Below are 10758 nucleotides of genomic sequence, written 5' to 3' on the forward strand. Positions count from 1 at the left end.
AACAGAAATAAATGGAGTTCTCAGTGGCAAATTCTACACCCTTTCTGTGGGAGTCAGCCTGAGGAAGTGGGAGTGGAGTCACACTAATTGGTAACAAAGTCATTTGGTTCACTCCTAGACTCGTACTAATTTCATTATTACACTACACAGAAAAGTGTAATTATTTACAAATAATTTCACAAATAAATTGCCTGAATTTACACATGAATAATTCAGGCCAAAGCTAGGTTTTGCTCGGGAAAAAGCATTTTTTTTAGTAGCTTATGAAGGCCCAGACTTAAAAAGAGGAACCGATGCAAACACTGCCTCTGTATGTTCTGTTGATCTTCTGGGAGAATTGGTTTAACATTAACGATATACCCCGCACAAAAACTCATACAGGCTGAACATTGCAAGGCTGCCAATTTAATTTGAAATGACTTGACAGAAAATCTCTAGGCCACCAAATGCTATTATAAAGCACTGTATTCTCATTAAAGGTCTGAGCCCTTTTTTTTCTCCCTGAGGGCAGACTCCTCGTGAGGCTGTCCCTCTGGCATAACATGTGATAGAGCTAATCTGTCTTCACTTGGACAGCATTGCGGATATGCAAACCCAGGTGGCACTAATAGGTTTACAGTAATAACTATGGAATTGGATACAGTATGTTACACTGTGAGAAATTCCCACAGATCAATTTTTGTGGTGAAGGTTAACCAACAGACATAGAGCCATAATATTCTTTTTTCATGGGTCTGTTAACAATTTTATGGTTTTAAAAAATGAAAGAAAAAAGACTCTCCCATATTTGGACAGAATATAAATATTTAACTTTTCAAACACATCTACAATATATGTGCATAAAAAATGCTCTCTTGGAAAGACAACTTCTGTTGTCAGTTATTCCAGCACAAATCTGGAGGAATTCCATTGGCTTCAAGGAAAGATACCACTATAAATGAGAGCAGAATATGCCCCTAAAATGTATGTAGCATAACCTCGTGTCATACCATTTTGTTCGTACATTTTATGGCACTATTGTAACTTTATTATTGGAAATTACAACGAGAATAAAATTAGATGCATAATCACAATGAATGCACTATACAGTTGAAAATACCCTTGTTGTAGTACAGCATTACAGCCAGAGACGTAAAATTGTGATCTGACCATTTGTGTTCATTAGAGATCCCATGGTACTCTTTGCAAGATTAGGGGTTTTAATCTCAGGGTGCTGGCCAAATTCCAGCCTGGGTAATTACATTCTCTCTACCTAAATTCCCTGCATTTCACCCAAGGTGGTTGCATTTCCATGGTGCATGAAGCGTTCCTTGCACATGTATTTTAAAATTCTGTAATACCTGTTAGTGTAAAAGGTGTTATACAAGATGTGATATCCTTGTTACAATTAAGTTAGAGTACATTCCTTCCAGAAAATAGAAAGAGCCATCTGTCAATCAACTGCAACATTTAATGTACTGATTAAAAACATCATTTCAGCTCAAGAGGCATTCCTGTATTGTGGTATGTTATAGTCTTCACAGTCATAAATTCCATACCCGTGTTAGCTACCACAGATGGAACATATTGAGAAGTTAAACACACAGCACCGGTGACTGAAGAGGATGTATACAACCACACTGCAAATTCACCCAGCTTGTCAGCCTCCAAACAGCACTATTACCAGCTCAAGCCAAAGCATCTGTCTTGCTTGAGACTAACAAAGATATCTCCCCAAAGGAGTGTAATCATCTAGGAGAGGGACTTCAGAAATTGAAAACAAAGCCAGACAAAAGAAATACATTTCTCAACACACAGCCTGAGCACTTCCAAAGCAAGATACCTGTCTACCTGCAGATAGGATGATGGTCAATCACCTCCCCAGGCAATTTATTACTCCCTTAGATGATTCAGGTAGTGCCTCCTACTTTGACACCTACTCATCCTCACTAGTAAGCAAAGACATATGGAAAGAGGGATGATGTACTTTGCAGCACTGAGAGATGGTTTTCCAGCCCAGAATGCCACCTCATGTGTGCCTTGTGCCTATGATTTTGTCAGCCATTTTGGTTCATCTTTCAGAAAAAGAAATGGGCTGTAAGCAAAATAGCAAAGTATCACAAGAAAAAGCAGTCATGAAAAATACTTCCAAGCCTTCCTTTCACAAGCATCTCTTTGCCACATTTTTGACAGTCAGCTTTTTAGTAAGAGTCTCTATATTTCTCACGCACAAAATGAAATCATTGAAGTAGATTTGAGTTTCATACACTATGGGATTTGAGTTTCATCTACTAAGGAGTAAAAAAACCTTTTAGGATTGTTCTAATCATTGATCCAATAAGTCGTGGGCCAGGTCTGGAGATGCTCACTCTAGCAGAATGGCATCTTCATTTGGACTGAGACTGTTGCACTGAACCAAGTCATGTACAATTCAATATGAGTAACTTCTCAAGAATCTAGCCTGGTGAAACCAGACTTAAATATATATCTATATATATGTATGCATGCTAAGTGGTTAACAAACAAATCACTTGTGTTCAGCGTCGCCATGTGCAATGATTGACACTAAGTGCAGTTGGAAGCAGGAAATCACTGATTTTCAATTGATATTTAAGCAGGAAATCATTTACTATTGATTGTTATTAGGCAGACACTGTTGTACTGAATTAGCACAAAATGATCCAATACATGAAAAATCTACCATTAATCAAGGTAATATTAAGTGAACTTAACTGCAAACTTTAAACAGTTTTTCTCATTTGTTTGATCCATCTACACAGCCTACTTATACAAGATACAGTTTACTGCTAAGATTAATGTTTTCTTCTGTACTTACAAAAGAATCTCCTGCGTGGGCCTTCACATCAGAAAAAGACTTTATACAGTGGTTTCTGCTAAAAGGTTGACAACTGATACCATGCAACTGCACTGCCAACCCTTTTTCCCCCTAGAGAAAAGTGGAAGTATTTCAGATACAATATCAGATAATGATTTCAATAGCCTGTCTTCTTAATTTTCAGTCTTCAGATTACCATACTATATCAGCACCATTTTTGTTTTGATGCAGGATCATATTCAACCTGTATGTGGCTAACTTAGGGATCACAACCAGTGCAGTCTCAAAGTTCAAGAGAATAGCGTTCCCTTCAGATCATTCATAATCCAGAGCTTTCAGACCTGACTCCATAAGCAGGCAAGAAAGAGAAGTTATATTAGAGTAGTGGAATTTAAACACTCCAAGACTCTATTCCTGTTCATGCTTTGCATTGCAGAGACATATTAAAATATGAACTAACCCTATACAACATAGGCATCTCTGTGAGGTATCCAGTTGGAATACGTCTCTCTTTGATCGATGTCTTGCCAGTAAGGGTAGAAAGACACCTCGAGAGCATCACTCCAATACCTTCAGGTCTAAATCAAGTCTGGAGCTGCCAATCTTTTGATGAGGTAAGCTAAAACCAAAACAAAAATCTTCCAGGGCTCATATCCTGAACACAATGAACAGATGAATGAACAGAATTATGAACAGAAATAAACTGTTATGTCCATTTAGTATGAAGAAATGACACACAGAAATGGTGACTTGTCCAAAACCCCAACAGACATCTAACAAAAACCAGAAATGGGTCTCAGTTCAATCAAACTTTGGTTTGGTATCTTACTTTTTAGATGTCTTCTTACTACATGTGCTTCCAAAGACACAGAATCCTCTATGTCTTACTGATCAGGGCCTTCAATTACAGCAACATCTCTGAGCAAAAGAGGAAAACAAAATTATTTTCCATCAAAATATTTAAACAAAAAATTTTCAGTAGATTTTTCCTACTTTATTTCAGAAGAAAAGGTCAGGCTGAATCTTCCAGCTCTGGAGAAAGGACTGAGTGAGTTTAAAGCCAATTAATAAATTACTTAATTAATGAATTGGCATCTCCTGAAATGGTTGCCACATTTTTAGTTACCCGCACCCAAATCCAGCCTTTTTTCTCAATTCTTCTTTCTCTTTCAGTGAAATTTCACATCACCTGTCCCTACAATATCACAGCACCAACCTCTGAATTTTCTTTACCTCAAACAGATCCCTTTTCTCAAAAGAGTTATCCAGTCTCCTCTATTACACAGACTCTCAAAACTACACCTTACTCGCTTTATGCTTCACCAACTCATCTTTACCTCTTCTTCTTTTCTCCATCTCCAGACATCAGTAGTCATCATTTTCCCATTATGCAACCCACATTTCCCAATACAAAGCACAGTTCTGTACTAGCTTATCTTCCTTTTCTACTCCCTTCCCTCCCTCTATCATATCTACCCAACTGCACAAGTTTCCCAGCCTCTCTTCCTCCTTCCAAGCTGTCTCTAAAATGCCCCATGTGAATCCTTCTCCCATTCTCATTTTTCTGCCCCTCTCTTTTAGGCTGTGCTCTCTCTTTTGTTATTCACCAAGCTACCTTTTTCCGCTTTTGTCATTCACTTGCAGTACATTTCTCCCACAAATCATCATAATGCTACAGAGAGATTTTCAAATCTCCATTAATAAGAAATGTGGATATTGAACCCACGTATTTCACACAGCTCAGTGCCTACTGTCTCACTCAGCCAAGTCTATTGGAGGCTCCACGGGGCAGTAGCATTTTCTCCCTGCATATCTGTACAGTACCAAGTACTCTCCTGGAGCTCAGCAAATAATAAAGCAGTTGTGTATCTTAAAGGAACAAGATAACACAGTAATAATGATCAAAAGCATATGCGGTAACTTTTCTCCAGATGGATCCCAAAGCACTCTATACCATTTGCCAATTAACGGTACAAAATGAAGTATTTACATAGGAATAATTTCACCCACGAACAATGGCATAATGCCAGCCATGCCTTAATTGCATGAAGTTACACAATACAAATTTAAGACAGGAAGTGAAGACACGTCATATTTCCAGGGAGAATTAAGGTTGGAGAATTGTAATTACCAAAACTAGTTGTAAAATGCAAATAAATTTGCAATAGAAGAAATCACACTTATTTCCAAAATTGTGGAAACATCTTAACAATTTTTATCTGGTCAAGAGAATAGTTAAACACACCCCAAACTCTGAACACTTTCAATGATTGCTGCAATTTAAAAATAAAAAAAAAAAAATTACAAAAATTGGTGTACTCCTGAATACCTTTAATAATACTCAAAACTGGAAACTAGCCAGGAACTGAGCTCTCTTCAACAATTGTTGTAGGATTTTACTCATCATAAACTAGGCCTTTAGATGACAGGAAATACCATGTTGTGGAAGTCTAAAAAAAAGCATTCACACATCCAGATTCAAATTATAACTTAAATTAATTAGATTAATAAAAGCTGAAGTGATTCCTTCTAATTTTTTTCTACACACTGAAAAAATCACGGGCATGTTTACCACTAATATTTAAACCAAAGTTCCATAAGTAATTGCAACACTTAGTTCTCAAAACTAAGAGACTTTGAATTGAGTGAAGTCCTGGTGTTGGTCAGATCATTGAGAATATTTTCACTAACTTTAACACAGCCAGAGTTTCACTCACAGTCCATTGGATGAAGGAGTGTATAATGAAAAAAATATTTTGAATAAATTATTCAATGATTGCTCAAAATTTATGAATAATTTATTTGGAAAAGAGTATTCAGCCATACATAAAGCTCATCAAAGAGGGGTAAATGTGTTCATTTATTCAACAATTAATGGAAAAAAACTATTCACAAATGTCATTCAAATAAACTCTAGAATATAGTAACTTGGTTTCCAGTTGACTCAGTATGTCTTTTAGAAAAGTTTTAAGTTTTCCTGCACGCTAAGTTTGCTTTCAGAATTTGAGATCCTCTTCTTTCTATTTTTCCCTTTACCCCAGCAAAATAACATCTTTCTCCAGTACCACCACCACCACTATTGCAGGCCTGACTTGCTTTGACAACTCTGAGCAGCATGAAATGATCTTTCCGTTCACCAAGAGGCCCAAAGCAAAGAAAAATGAGGAGATATAGATATATATAGATATATATATATAAATACACATATATATGTTTCAATTCCTGAATAGATCTTCTAGGTGGGGATCAGAGAGGAAATCCACTTCAAAACAACAGTGTGAGTCAGAGGAAACACACATGAGGTGAGACAAGAGTAGGTGGCCGCACTCCTTCAAAGCTCCTCTTCCAACCATGTCCGTGCTTGGACATGCGTGCCGGGAGAGACCCAGAAGTACCAGCACACAGCCAGAACAAATTTCCCTTCTCAAGCCACAATGTGATTCATTGCAACCACTGGCAAAACAGATTTCTGCTGAAAAGAAATCCTGGCATTTGGTGTAATTATGCTTTCTTAACTAAGAAATCTTAGATGCAGGAAATTCGTTTTGTTATCATTGTTTTTCCAATATGCATTTAAAATGCAGCATTGTAAACACTGACTGGTGTTCCTGCCTCAGTGGGATTTTCCCAGTGCCTTGAGAATGGTATAATGGAGTGCACTCATCTTTCAACAACTTGACACTTTTCTTTTTTTCAAATGCAACTTGAACAATAAAGGTCAGATCTAAAGACACAGCAAGAAAAACAGCTCTGCTTTACTTATTTTTACGCTATTCACTAGCATTTAATGAGAATTTCCAGGGTACTGCAAGCCATCAACGTTAAATAGAAATGAACTGCTAAGTAGAATTTACCTGAAAAGAAAGGAGAGGCGGAAGAAGCGCTGTATGATGCTCTGATAAATATGAATCTTTGTCCTCTTTGTACGAAAGGTGTGCAGAAACTGGTGACTTATTTCTTGGGCTCTGAGTAAGAACAAAGGTAAAGTGAAATGAAAGAAGCAAAAAAGATCAGAGCACGAGGCTGTATAATAGCTATTCTAAAGCAAAAAAAGCCATTATTTTTCAAGTAGATCTGCTTTAAAATAAAGGCTCATAGAACCAGGTACAAGATTTTCTTAATTTAGAATTTTATAATACAATCTGATTTGGCATTTTGAATATATAATCATCACCAGAATGTAAATGCTATAATCCTCCTGACATCTATTACACCTATTCTTTTGCTGCTATTTTGGCTTGATTCTAAGAAATTGTACCACACCAAGTATTACTTTTATTAATAAAGGTTAAGCATAGTGAGTACTGCTCAGCAAAATCTTATTTACCTGAATAAATAACTCCCTAGAAGTGATGAATACACACAGCATTGTGCATGCTTTCATTTCCACATAATACCATCTATTAATTCTCACTGTGCAATGGAAGTTATCAAAGAGCTATGTGCCCTAGACCAATTCAAAGAGATATATTAGGTAGAGCATTATTTTAAAGGTAAGTTTTGAATCCTTAGACTGTTTGTCAGCCTGTACCAGAGGAGCCAGGTCTGGAGCTGGAGAGAAGATTAAAAAGTAGCTGGTGTGGTTTATGGTGCAAGTCACTCCATTTATCCATCTGAGTCACACCTGAAGCCAACTCTAGGGCGTAACACAGGCTTGGTGGGATCTCCAGTCCTTTGACCTCCCTGATTAGCAAGATGGGAAAAGGGAGAAAAGGGAAGGAGTTTGTAAAGAAGATGAAAGAGCAACTGAATCCTGACAAAAACAACTTTCCTGAGACCCCTGTGTCTAATGTCAGCAGTTAGTTTGCATTTTCACATTTAATTTGGACGCTGCTGGACCAAAGCCTCCCAGGCACAACCTGTCACCATGCTGATTTCACTGGTGTTAAAGTGGGATACATTTGTCTTGTAGACTACATATTAAACTGCCATCATCTCCGCTTTCTGCTTGTAGCATTAGACCGAGATTGCTTCTCAACATTTATTTCAAGCAGCAGCCTTGCCACACATTAGAGCATTCATGCCACTGACCATTTAACCACCAACCCGAAGGAAAAGAAGCCTTTCTATTTCCCTCCCCTCTCCAGCAGGTCAATGTTCAGGTCCCATCCATTCTCTATGGAAATAACCCCTCTGTAAATATCCTATTACCTAATATTTACCACACCGGCTCAGAGTCCGAAAGGTAAATTTGAAAAGAGGTGATTTCAGCCCTCATAAACAACTAACCAAGAAATGCTTCAGGAACAGCAGGCTCATAGGATTCATTACCTGTAGCAGGGCTACAAAAGCCACTCTCAACACCCTTCTTGACACTGCTTTACTTCTCCGGGACTTTGCTTGCTAATAAAACTGCAAAAGGATTAACCAAGTTGTTTCACAGAAATTGCCACAAAATGTCTTAGCATTTTTAAGCAGAAAAACTTTGGCACTGATTTTACAGATGACATACTGAAAAGGTTAGGGGGTTTTGTTGCTTTTTTTTTTTCCCCTTAAAGAAAATAGGATTAGAGGTAGAGGCTTTTATATTCCACCACTTCTGAGACATATGTTCTGCTCTCCCACCAGTTATGAAGTGATTACTGGAGTGGCACAAACAGATTTTTTTTTAACAAAGTAAAGGTGTGATTTTCTCAGGTTCTGTGAGAACATGCACACTTATTTTTACCAACCCAATCTGTTTTCCAGTAGTTTAATGTCCGCAGGGTTTATAAGGCTATCTTAGGTGTTGGATTCAACGCAGCTTGCAGGGTGCTACCTGACTTTGGAAGTTTAAAGAAAAAGACACAGAGAAAGCAGAAATGATACAAGACTCAAAGTAATTTGGAGACTGACTTAAATATACAACAAGACTGACCTTTTTTTGCTGTTTGCCCATATACAGTACTCTAAAGCCTGAAGGCCCTCATATCATAAATACTCACTTCATTTTAAAAACCTTACTGAAGATCTATCCCTAAATAATTTACATATATAGCTTGACTTTAAAAGGTATTATTTTTACCCCATGAAAAGGAATTTGATCTTATAAACACTTACTGCCAGGAACAGCAATTCCCACGTGGGAAATAGGACTTGATTTCTTGTACTTTGTCTATTTAAGCTGGCTGTAAAATGTTACCAAAGGAGCAACTGAAGAGATCTGATTTTATATCAGTTCAGACCAATTTTTCATGTATATAAATGCCAAGACAAAGAGATTTCGCTACAAGGCAGTGTAGGGAAAGGGTTCACACCTGAATTGGACTGCTCACCTATTCCAGATTCTCAGCCAAAAATCTATAAGCACACCAACAGAAGACAATGCTCCTCTGAGAGGCTCTTAAAGCTAAATTTTGGTCTGTTACACTGGGACAAATTTAGAATAACCACTTCAAATGCAGTGAAGTTACTCAGCACCAGAGGAAGTGAGAACAAAATTTGGTAAGGACTGTACAGGGAAGTAGTCAGTTACCATTTAATCCTTGATGAAAATCTTCAAGGTTGAGAGTCCATACAAAGAATTTACACTGGTTTAAAAAACAGCTTATCTGAAAACCCTTTCATGGATATATTTCAGACTGCCATATAGCATCTTAGCTCATAATTTAGCAACAGAAGCTAGACTGTAGATTTCCAGCCTGGTTGAAATCTATACATTTGAACTTCTGCAAAGTTTTGAAACCATTCTAAGCATAATACTTCTGAAAAAAAGACACAGAAACTTTACAGGTAGATAAAAGTCTTATATAAGAAGATATGCCTTAAGTGTATTTCTGCTAAAATGGATTCACTTTGTCAGTGCTCTTAAGACAAGGGGTTTGCAGGGTATGTTGTTGACACAGGTCACCCCTCCCAGTCAAAATTTTTCCCAAGGATAGTCTTCATCCTTACCTCTACAGGACAGTGAGGTCAGAGTCATTAGTCCCTTACAAAAGCCTTTGCAGGTCCCACTAAGCACTCTCAGTAGGATTTTTCGTTGCTGTTGCTTGTTATTTTGAAAACTGGTATTTTCAGTGCAGCCTCACACAAATTAATCTGGCCACACCCTCAGGAGGAGTGAGGTCTTGTGTTCAGCAGCAGAAGTGGTGGAGACCCTTTGGCACAGGGCTGCAGGCACTTGGGACCCCTCTGAAATGCAGCTTTTATGAAATCAGAAGTTTAACTGTAAAGCTGAAAGAAAAATGGAGACTAGGAAAAACTCTATACATCAAATTGTAGAGAACAGATAATCCTTTTGTAGAAGTACCCAGAGATAGCCCTGGTAATTTCATTTATAGACCTCTTCCAATGCCAAAGGCACTTCTGACTTCAAAGTTGTTCTCATAGGTTTGGTTTTATCTGCTTGCCCATTACAGTATTTCCTACTGCTGAAACAGCTCCTCAGTGATAGAATCCATGATGTTTCATTTGGGTTTCTTTCACATAAGCTCCCCATCCCCTCTTATCCCACTTCCTTATTTCCTGTTGGCTTTACCAAATTTGTATCAGACAAAGCTATTAACAAATAACATTCCCATTTTAAAATTTGTGACATATATTGTTTTATCCCATAAATACTGGTCATCTCAAACAACCTTTCATGAATTATAACAGGGTACATTTATTTATTTATACTATCTGTTTATTACCATCATTTAAAAAACTGCATAATAGAAATTAAAGTACAATAATCTATGGCAATGCAAAATGTTAAGTATCTGCTTTAGATACACAGAGGGAAAGAAATTAAAAGAGGCTTAAACTCTGAGCTAATGCTTCATCCCTAATTCATTCTCTTGTGCCCATATATTGAAGTCTCAGTACAATGAATCTGTGAAAGGAACATTAATGTGTTGTGGAACTGCTGTACAATAAATTGATAGGGAATTTAATGTAACTGTGATCAGAAACCGGGTCAGAGATTTCAGTGACGAGTAATGCCAGGCAAAAAATTTACATTTTAATTCAGGCTTTCCTTAATT

The 10758-nt window shown here is 37.4% G+C and overlaps 1 long non-coding RNA gene across 1 annotated transcript; it reads right to left on the reverse strand.

Moving 5' to 3' along the window:
- Positions 1 to 3671: 3671 nt before the first annotated feature.
- On the reverse strand, positions 3672 to 7445 carry LOC126640227 (uncharacterized). The gene is made up of 3 exons (XR_007628958.1): positions 7347 to 7445; positions 6670 to 6780; positions 3672 to 3733 (listed from the first exon to the last, which is right to left on the reverse strand). It is a non-coding gene; the product is annotated as an uncharacterized LOC126640227 (long non-coding RNA).
- Positions 7446 to 10758: the final 3313 nt, after the last annotated feature.

Source organism: Myiozetetes cayanensis, unplaced genomic scaffold (assembly GCF_022539395.1).
Source record: "Myiozetetes cayanensis isolate MyiCay16 unplaced genomic scaffold, myiCay2020 scf2-11, whole genome shotgun sequence".
Taxonomy (NCBI): Eukaryota; Metazoa; Chordata; class Aves; order Passeriformes; family Tyrannidae; genus Myiozetetes; species Myiozetetes cayanensis.